This window comes from Typopeltis vanoorti, chromosome 6 (genome assembly GCF_054136105.1).
Source record: "Typopeltis vanoorti isolate ZY-2024b chromosome 6, IOZ_Tvanoo_1.0, whole genome shotgun sequence".
In the NCBI taxonomy this organism is placed as follows: domain Eukaryota; kingdom Metazoa; phylum Arthropoda; class Arachnida; order Uropygi; family Thelyphonidae; genus Typopeltis; species Typopeltis vanoorti.
In genome coordinates, this window is record NC_143554.1 from 61237849 (window position 1) to 61248961 (window position 11113).

General features: G+C 34.2%; 1 protein-coding gene across 1 annotated transcript in view; it reads right to left on the bottom strand.

The window, feature by feature from the left end:
- Positions 1–6587, bottom strand: part of LOC150105489 (uncharacterized) — a 134818-nt gene extending 128231 nt beyond the window's left edge. The window contains exon 1 of the mRNA XM_090394205.1: positions 6435–6587. The gene's annotated coding sequence lies outside the window, so the exon portion shown is untranslated. The remainder of the gene's footprint in view (positions 1–6434) is intronic.
- Positions 6588–11113: the final 4526 nt, after the last annotated feature.

Here is an 11113-nt window from a genome sequence, read left to right on the forward strand (position 1 = left end):
TATACAGCTAATTTAATGTTTTGACTAATTTCTCTCTTATTCCATATACATTTATTTAGTTGACTTTCTACCATACCATACCATACCAGCTTTTTTAATTCTGTTGTCTATTTCCAGGGGTAGTACTTCTGCCTGCTCTGTAGTCGCATCAAAATATTTGGTAGCTGGGTGGAATTGGTCCCCACTGCTCATACAACTCTCACTTATGGCTCCAAGTAGCTGGTAAAGTGCACCAGCGACCACACCTTGGGACTGTGCCTCGACTGGCATGCAAAACTAATTGAGGGTATCAGCATTTTATGCTGTAGTGAAGGAGAGTGTCTCCTCTTTATTGCACTTGAAGACTGGAATGGCTGTGTTAGCAGATGACCCAAATTTAATTTGACAATGGCAATGAAGGCATGACAACAAACTATGTGATATAGTCCGGGCACATTCCGCGACAAAACAGAGATGTGACCAGTCACCTTGGAAGAGACAGGAACCTCACCACGTACCCTTCCATAGTAAATCATGAAACAGAGAACCATGTCGGATTTAAGCAATAGAGACAAGGTTGAACTCTCTGCAACTTTTGTCTCTTGGAAACATTACAGGGAAGAAGAGAAAGAAACTCGGGAACATAAGACGGATACTATGAAAATAGCATATGACGAAGATACCTTAAACCTTCCATGGAAGGTATCTCCTGATCCATGTCTGAAAACCAAGAATCTTCTCTTAAGGCTTACTTGAAGCAATGAAAATTGACATTGCTGGTATCAGTGAAGTCAAATGAACTAATAATGGAAAAATAAATAGAAGGGGCCATTCAATTATATACTCATATGGAGACTTAGGAATGGAGTGGCATTTGTACTAAAATATAAGATTGTGTAATCCTTACTTGGATTTTGGCCTATAAGTGACAGGATAATTGCATTAAAAATTGCAGCTCAACCTTTTAATATTTTTATTGTCCAAATATATGCACCTACTTCTGATTACTCAGATAAAGATGTAGAATGTTTCTTATGAAGACATTCAAAATGCACTAAACAATGCTAAATAAGATGACTATTGTTATGGGAGATCTAAATGCTAAAGTAGGCTCAGAAAAGATCTCTTCCTGCATGGGAAATCAGGGCCTGGGACATAGAAATCCAGGAGGAGAAAGATTAATACAGTTCTGTGAAGAAAACAATCTGGTAATAGCAAATACTTTAGCCGCCCTCCTAGAAGACTTTACACATGGAAAAGTCCTGGAGACAGCTGTAGGAACCAGGTTGACTATATAATGTTTAAAAAAAGATTCCGGAATAACATCCTACAAGCCAAAACATACCCAGAGCTGATATTGGAACAGACCACAACTCTGTGGTCATTGAAGTAGCAATAAAATTAAAGAAAACAACGAAACCTTTAAACATAGAAAAATATGATCTTGGCCCCCTTAAAAATCAAGAAATACAAGATAAATTTTTAAAGGAACTGGCACAATCCACCTGCAAGTGTTGCAAGTCTAGCTGACCCTACACGTAGTGAAAGTCAAGGCAACTCGTGGTAAAGGTAGAAATAAGCTCTGATCACTATTCTTAATATTTACCCTTAATGCAAAGCACATCTGGAGGAGGTGTATGATGCTATGTATTAAAGGCAAGATTAAAGGCATTAAAGGAAATGGTCTTCTATTGTGGGGTTTAACCCAGCAATTCAGTAAGATTGTTGGTTTGAAGTCAGTAATGGCATTCAAACTCTTCTGGGAAAAAGTTCTGGTTAGTTTAATGCTAATCTAGACGAGGGTGGAGGAACCAAAGGACCACTGAAGACTGATGAAATATCTTAGAAAATGGAGTGAAAATACGATGAAATGAGAGACATTTCTCATTTACTCATTGGTACAGAAGCATCAGCTGTTGGCTCATGAGGATGGTAGACGGTGAAAAGGTTGATGGATTCTTGGGCAATCAGCGTGTCTATTGTGCATCCTAAAGCCTGTGGAATTATTGACAGTACATGGAGTTTATTACACGATGACTGGCATGCTCACTCGTTGAGACCAAAGCATTGTTATTGGCTCAAGAAGTTAGAAGCAGGCGAAAAAGTTGATAAATTTAAGACAATCTGCAAGTCTTGAAGTGAATGAAATTATCGACAGAACACAGAGTTCATTACACGATAATATGTCTGGCGTGCTCACTCTTTGAGATCAAAGCATTACTATTGGCTCCAGAGGTAAGAAGCAAGCAAAAAAAAGGTTGATATATTTTGGGAACTTATGGCATGGTGTGAAGCTTTTGCAGTTATCAAACACAACATTGAGTACATAATTAGCCAAACACGAAGATATTTGTGGCAAGCTCACTCTTTGGGAAAAAAGCAGCATCGCTATTGTCTCAAGAGGATGGAAGCAGGCAAAAGTTTGATACTTCGTTAAATAAATCAGCTCATTATAACAAGTGTCTGTATATTATTTTGTTCAATACATGTAGATTTTTCCATAATTGATCTTCATTTCAGCAAAAATAACTTGATCGTCAGCATACATAGGGCTGATTTATTCTTTATTTCCTATTTTAATTCACTCTTTTGAAATTTTTTCCATATATATATATATATATATATATATATATATATTGAGGCGTATTGGTGATCATCCACTTCCTTGAATGATCTTGCATTATATTTGCTATTGCTTTTTTGGTTTGAGGTGGAGCTTTCAATTCATTGTTTTGTTGATTTGATCATATGCTTTCTCATAATCCAAGGCCATATATGTTGGCAGGTTAAATTCCATTCTTTTTCCTATAATTTGTTTGAATGTAAATGTGGGATCTTGCAGGATCTTCCTTTCCTAAAGCTGCATTGTTCTTCAGAAATAATTTCCTCGGCCCATGGTGTTAATTTATTTTTAATTATATCTAGATATATTTTATAGCATGTATTTAATAAGGATATTTCTCTGTAGTTTCCACAATCCTTTCTGTTTCCTTTTTTGAATATGTTTATGACTATTGCTGTCTTCCATTCTTGTGGGATGTTTCCTTCTTCCCATATTCTGTTTAGAAATTTAATTAATCGTAATTGAAATGGTTTAAAGCTGTATTTGTATAGTTTTGAATTTATTCCATCTTCTCCTGTAGCTTTTCTATTTTTTAGTTTTTCCAATATTTTCTTTAGATCATTTAACTGTATTGGCTCTTCATTTGTTTCTTGACTTATCACTTGTTTTATTTCAATTTGATTATTATCCAGACATATCATCGTGTAATGAACTCCATGTTGTTTAGAAACTGGGTGTAATGATTGGTCCATTCTTTTGTGGAGGGGCCTTCATTGTAGATTATTCTTTGTTTCTTGAGTCATTTTTTTTTAATGATTTTATAGCTCTTTAGGTTGAGGTTCATTTATGTCATGCTCTAATCTTGACACAAATTCTTTCCAATCTTGTCTTCTGATTTTCTTGGTTTCTCTTGTTGTTATTGCTCTGATTCTTTTATATTCTATTTTATTTCCTATGGTTCTGTCGTTTAACCATTTAAAATACATTTCTTTTTTCTTTCTTATTAAAGATTCTATTTCGGGGTTCCAGGTTCTGAGTTCTTTACTTTTTCTTTGAAGTTTTTTTTCCTATGGCTTCATATGGTGCTTGTTTTACTATTTGTTTAATGTTTTGCCATTCATTTTCTATATCTGTATCTTCATTTATTTTCTTTATATGATTTGTAAGTCTTCTTTGATATAGTTCTCTGATACTATCTTGCTGTAACAGTTCTATCTTAAATTGCTCCTGCTTTTGTTTTTGTGTTCTTGTATTGTTTCTATTTCTCTGGTTTGGGATCTTAATAGTACTGATTAACAAATAATAGTCTGAGTCAATATTGCATCCTCTGTAATTTTTTATCATCTTCTTTAGTTTTTCACCCGCTATTATATAGTCAATGATGTTTTTATATCTTCTGGCTTCCCATGTATATATATGCATATCTTTATGTTTAAAGAAGCTGCTGGTGATTTTCAAATTATTATAGGCCACAAATTCCGTGAGTTCTCTTCCATTGTTATTTATGGTGTTTTCTTTTTGATTACCTATTAAATCTTTAAATGTATTTGATCCAATTCAATTGAAATTACCTGCAATGATTAAGTAATCTTGTTTATTTGTGTTCTGAATTATGTTTTGGAGGTTTTTATAGAATTCACCTGTTTCAGATTTTTTTCCCTTTTTCGGATGCATATATTCCTATGATTGTAATAAATTTCTAGTCTAGTCATTATTATTCTTTCAGAGATACAGTTATATGATTCAATTTTGTTTTTCCCTTTACTGCTGATCATGGTGGCCATACCTGCAGCTGCTCGTTTTTCGTTGAGTACTCTGCTGTATATTAATATTTGGGCCTCCCTCGACGAGTCTAAGGACTCCTTGGAACTACCCGTAATAATAATAATAATATTAAATTGTAGTCCTGAAGTTCTGTAGAGCCTTTTGAAATTACTGCTATTTCTATTTTCATTTCTGTTAGGGCTTTTTGTATTTCTTCGATCTTGTGATTGATACCTCTTATGTTTACTGTTCCAATCCGTATCCAGTTCACAGTCCTTTTTTCCAATTCCGTTTCATTATCCATTTGGGCTGTCCGATTTTTATTCCCTTACAATTTGTGAGTATAAGAATTTGTCAGCTGGGCTGGTTACCAACCATCCGCAGCCTAGGGCTACCATCTTAGGGCCTCCAGACATGGCCACTTTGGTCCAGAACTGCTTATTGGGTATTTGCAGCCAACCACTGATGGCCAATTCCCCTGTCCACCACCTGGGGACCTGCTTGGTTGCAGTAGCTCTGCTCCAAGCTCCTGCTCTTCTCTTTCTGAAGATGTTACCTAATATTATCTGTTATAGTGTTATATTATAATATGTTATAATAGAGTTAATATCTGTTACCTCTGAACAGTTATCAATTCTATGCAAATCACAAAACTGTCAAAACACCAACTATTGTTTTCAAATTTTGGGTGCCGTTTAAGCACTCAATAATAATACTCGACTCAGTACTTGAAGAAAGCAACTCAGCTGATTAATGATTCATCTCATATTTTATTCCACTCTCTTTCAGAGAGACATTCAGTTCCTGCTGCTAGCATTTTCTACAAATATTTCCAAAGTCAATGTTCATCTAAACTCGCATCATTAATTGTTCCATTCTCCACTCAATCAACTATTTAACACTCCAGTTCAATTCTAAACTCGCACATCAAACTTTCTTGCTCTTCATTCATTGCTTCTACTACTATTCTTTTCTTGTGACAATTTCTTCTGTATATTTTCTGAAGAATACAATTTGCCGGTATTCAAATTGAATATTAACATAAATTTGTTCTTTCTCAATTTTCTGCCCAACTACAGTACTCAAGTTCTATAAATTTAACTTTTTGTATATGGAATTACCATTAATATAAAGAAATGCCAATGTCCCATAAAGGCACCTTTCATCACAGTGGCAAACTTAGCAGATAAACACCAGTGTTGCCATTTATTTAAAAAATTAGCAAAAATAAGTAAATGTTGATAGCCTTTAGAAATGCACTCCTTTGCTAACATTTCAAAAGATCAGTACAAGCAAAGATCCACAAACATGCCTTCAGTGCTGGTAAGCAGGAATCAACAGATTCCTGGTAAGCAGGAATCAACAGATATTAAACTAGAAGGGAGATTTCTGTCTGACCAACCGACCAACCTTTGCCAGCAAAGGTTGGTCGATTGGTACAGCCTCTGCTACTAATGGCTCACAAAAAGTTAAGCAAGTTTGAGTGCGGTTAGTAGTTGGAAGGAGAACAATCGTTCGCTGCTGCTGTTGGCACACTCTCCCTCAATGAGTCCTTTGGACTCCCTGAAGGTGTCACATAATAATAATAATGTGATTGTATATCTAGTGTGCTCAGCGGTAATCAATAAGATTTGTTACACAATGTTTTTATTCATGCTTCACCTCTGAAAAATTCTAATTTGAACTGAATATTGAATAGAATGCATAACCAAAACACTTCACAACCAGTAGATATTATAGCAAGCTATTTTATGGTATATGTATGGTTAGAATACATGATGCATAACATACCATTGAAATGTAATAATAATAATGCAAAATAAATCCTCTGAAAGTAATATGCTGAACTGATATCGAATTTCTTAATTAATGTGTACTTCAATTGATATATTTACGTTCGTACAATAACAATAATATAGGCTTCGTCAATTTAAGGCATAACTAACACTTCTGGTGTACGAGCTTGTGAAACACAAGCGAACACGATGATTAGTAAAATGGCTGCTGCATATTCGAAATTTGTTTTAAAACAACTCCAGTAAGCTTTAACAAATATATATTTATAATACCAATAGCACCTCAAAATTTGATAATTAAATGCAGCGGAAGGGGAGAAAGTTATACTCACCAAGCGAAAAACAAAATATATAAAGTTCATACAAAAACGGAAATAGCAACAACCACTACAAAAACGACATATACAACAAAAGATTTGTCGGCAGCACTCAAACGCCACCACAAACGTTCAGAATAGCAATATTTTCAAATATGTTTTAAGAAGTATCGCCTACGCTGTGGAATAAAAGTTTTAAATTCAAAATTATTTACAAGTTATTAAACTAACAAACAAAAAATATTAACTTCTATCAGTGGTAAGACATTAAGGATGGAGCAACTATCATAAACCATAACTATTAGTGCAGAGTGATCCCTATTGATATTTTAAGAAATATACGTGTTGTTGTACTCCCTTAACTACCGTTCATATTGCTACCAAGGTTGCTAAATAATCGGAAAGATAACATATGTAAAAAAAAGCCATTATTTTTTTTACCAACATAGTTTTTCTTTCAAAATAAAACTTAAATTATATTTCTGTACCATTCCTCAAAAGAGAAATTTGGAAATATATATTTCAAAATTTCCTGTAATATATGTTGTTATCTTCGAGAAGAATAGTAAAAAAAGTTTAGGAGAAAGAGTTTTTAAAAAGTGAGATGCAGTTACATTTCAGAGACATTACCATATTGAATACAGCATATTATATCGTAAGATTTTAAATAAAGAATTTGTCACTGTTGTTGATAGTTTGTTATTAGAAGGGGTCGAAATTGCATTGATGACGTACAGTATATTTACACTGAAACGAACCATGATAATATAGAAAATTAAAAGTTAATTGGAGAAAGAGGGAGAGATAATTTACAGATTCATTTGTCAATAATAGATAATGAAAAGTCTTTGACTGAGGTAATATTCAAAACTTAAGGAAGGTAATACACGTCGAATGAAGCTATCCAAAATTAAATGCATTCAAAAGCTTATATAACAATTTAACCCAATCATAAATATTGATGAATGCATAACAGCAGAAATACAAACAAAACTAATTCAGGGAGTCCAACAGGGAAGTAACCCTGAGAAGAGAATGGAAATCTATAGCAAATCCAGACATAAAATCAGTCAAAAACAACAGTAAATGCAATCCTTTGTTGTAGATGATCAAGTAATCATATTAAAATCAGATATAAAAATCATATAAAACTTTAGTAACTGAGATGAATATAATTTATGAAATTCGTTAAAGAAAATGATGGCTGGAGAAGTAGTAACATATTTTTAATGCCCAGTGAACATCCCTTTCCAGAGTGCATGACGCTATGTAGTTCAAAGTGCCAGTGTAATGGTATGGCCCTGTTTTTTCCGACAATGCAATGTTTCTCAACTTTGTGGCACTTCTACGGAACGGACCATTGTCTCTTTCAGCAAGACAAATGCACCATGTCATAAGGCTGCTGCTGTAACTGCGTGGTTTGTGGACACGAGCATTATCACACTTGACTGGCTCCACAGAGCCATGATCCGAATCTGTTAAATCCTGGTGAGGTCAAGGGATATCTGCTGTGAGGCAGATGTCTCTTTACCTCACCTGATGCTCCAGTTCAACCCACAGATGTAGCAGTATAAGACCTCATTACATGTCTACAGGAAGAATGGTCCAAACTTCCCATTGATCACTGTCATATGCTTGCATCATTATCTTATACAATTTCATGAGTGACCCTTGTTAAGAGATTTATCACTAGGATGTATTTTGCCTTAAAATGGAATCCTGATTATTACATGAATAAGCCTTCAGATCTAACTGGTTAGCAAAAGGCTGGTATTGATGCACAAAACCCAAATGGTATCTTTTGTTCTAACATATTTCTGAATTTGAGATCAGAAAAAAAATTCAGCTAACGCCTTTTTATTCCCGTATACGGGGAGTAGGCGAGGCCATTTAGCCCTATCTAACTTAATTTGAAATAGTTATGAATATTTTTTTATTCTTAGGTTTACTTCATAAGCATGTTCACATTGTTAAATATAGTTGAAAATATGAATATAATTGCTTATCAAGTCTAATAACAAAGTGAAGAAATTTTACTCAACTACCTGACTGACTTATGTTATCTAATTAGTGTATTATTCACTTAGCAATGAAAACGCCAATAAGTTATTATTATAAAGGTATCTCCATGCAGTCAGAAGACATTGCAGAAGATGCATTATTCATGCAATACCTATCGCACCTCTCTGCTTAAACTCATTCACTGAGGAAGTATTCACAATCACCCCTGGCAACCCAACCCATTCCATCCTTTTACCACCTTCGAAGCAAAAAATCTAGTTCCTAACATCCTTGCTAAAAAAACAAAAAAAAAAAAAACACTCTTACACAATTTCCATGATTGACCCTTTATTTTCTCCGTTCCTGCCATGTACTAAAAAAGTCTTCAGTATCAGTACTATAAAACCACTTAATAACTTCGATACTTCTATCATGTCTCTTCTTTTAGTTCCTTGCGATAGTTTCTTGAGCTAAATATTGCTGAAGATACTGATCTCTTAAACACCGATCACAACATGAATTAGATGTATATCTTAAAATTTCTATCATTCTTCGAAAGTTTTTTCTCCCGGAAACTCGGGTTTTCATCCTGCATACATCCAAATCGGCCCTTCAGAACACACGCAATTTACAGACAAAAATTACTAGTTGTGGTGGTGTTGGAGGTGGGCGGTAGATGGCGTTGATTCGTAGTAGAGGTAAGATGTAGAGACAGTTGAAGATGTCCTCCCGCGATGAGTCTTCGGACTCCTTGGAGGTATCAGGAATAATAATAATAATAATAATAATAATAATGTCCTCATTTATCCATGGATTATTTAGTGCATGCCTCATTTTTCTTCAGTGTTGTGTTGCCTTTCTGTATATTTCTGTAAAAAAAATTGACGTTGTTCTATAAAGTTATTGGATCATTTATAGTAAGTAGTTTGCGCCCTTTATAAGGTCATCAGCTATACTTTTTACTACTTATTTATTTATTCTTATGGCTACATGAAACTGGTAAGTGAAAAATACAATCACAATTTCCAGAAACAAATAATGAAAATCTTAACATATAAAAGTTCATTATATAAAAGGCACAACCTGCTTACTAAGTCTCTCTTTTTTAAAAAAAAAAATATAAAGCAAAAGTAATTTGTCATAATTAAGCCAGAGACAATTATCGTCCTGCTGCTCCAAGTATAACAAGACTGCATGTTCTCACAACACTTCACAACATAAAAGTGGCTGGTGCTTCAGACAAAAGAAGCTCCCAGAGATGAATCACAGGCAACATGAAGCTAATATCTCAAACAACGCATCCAAATGTTTCCAAGCCTCCTGGACTACTTACATTATGATGAAGACTTTTTACTATGATAGTGGAGTACGGTTTATCTGGTGTGGTTTTATAGCATGTAAGGAATGTAAGAGTGGCCTTGTGAAATGAAGTTGCCATAAAGTAGTGATCAGCTAATTTAGTTTAGTGATGATTACCGATGACGTATATGTGTTAATAGGAGCCAGTTTTTTATGTGCTCTATGCATGATTTTGTTAGTGAGTCGTTTAGAATTTCTTCTCATGTTGGGGAGCATATAGTCGGGTTTTTGTTGTACTGGCTTAATATGTATATGTGTTAGTGGTTGGAGAGCCTTGGCCAAGGTTCTTAATGTTAATATCACATATTAGGATAAGTCTATCTCTTGTGTAATTGTTGATGTAATTTAGCCATGTTTCTAATTGTTGTGGGAAGCTGAGATTATTTTTATCTGGGTATATGTATATTGTGTTTATCGTGTATTAATGGTGTTGTAGTTAGTCATGATTTCCAAATATAACATTTCTGTACGTTCGAAAGTGGTTATGGTTTCGGTCCCACTGTCCTTTTCTTTTACAAATGCGATTATGCCGTCTCATCTTTTATGTGGTCTACATAATGTGTAACATTTGTAATTATTAATAATATGTGATGCTTCTGTATCACCTATAGAAACTTCGGTCAAGATTAGAACATTGATATGTGTCAGCAGGTTGTTGAACAGGGTTGATAGTGTAAGCCAATATTTCTTTATGCTTTTTATATTTGTGCGTGTGTCATGGTGAGTTCAGAATTTGTATAAAAGTTATGTGTCCAATTGTTTAAAGATTCGGCTACAGGTAGTTAACTTTTTCCTGCTGAATGTATTCAGCAAGATTTACTATAACCACATTAGTGTGAGAAAAACTGTGTAAAATTGCTCTTTATGGAGTGGATTAACCACGATACTGGGAGACTGATTAGAGATAGGAGTCACGATTACGTAAATGCGGATATTTTTGTCCTCTCTCATAAAGACTTGGGAATTCTTAGTTGATAGAAACTTATATTTTTTCTATGTTTATTTTCCTTGCTCGGTACAATAGGTTTTTGGAATATGAGGTTCATTGTTCTGTTATTAAGTATAGTGATTGTCAATTTAATGTTACAAAATGTAAGGTTATGCACTTCGGGTTGAAAAGGTTGCATATGGTGTATGATATTAATGGTTTGCAGGAAATTGGTGAGGCTAGGAACTTGGGGATAATGATGGGGAAAAAGTTAAAGTTTGGAGAGCATATTGCAAAAGTTGGTAAAATAGCTCTACGAATTACTTGGATGTTGTAAAAAAAAAAGTTTTTTTATTTTTTTTATTTTTATTATTATTTTTTTAATGCAGCATCCCTACTTAAAATT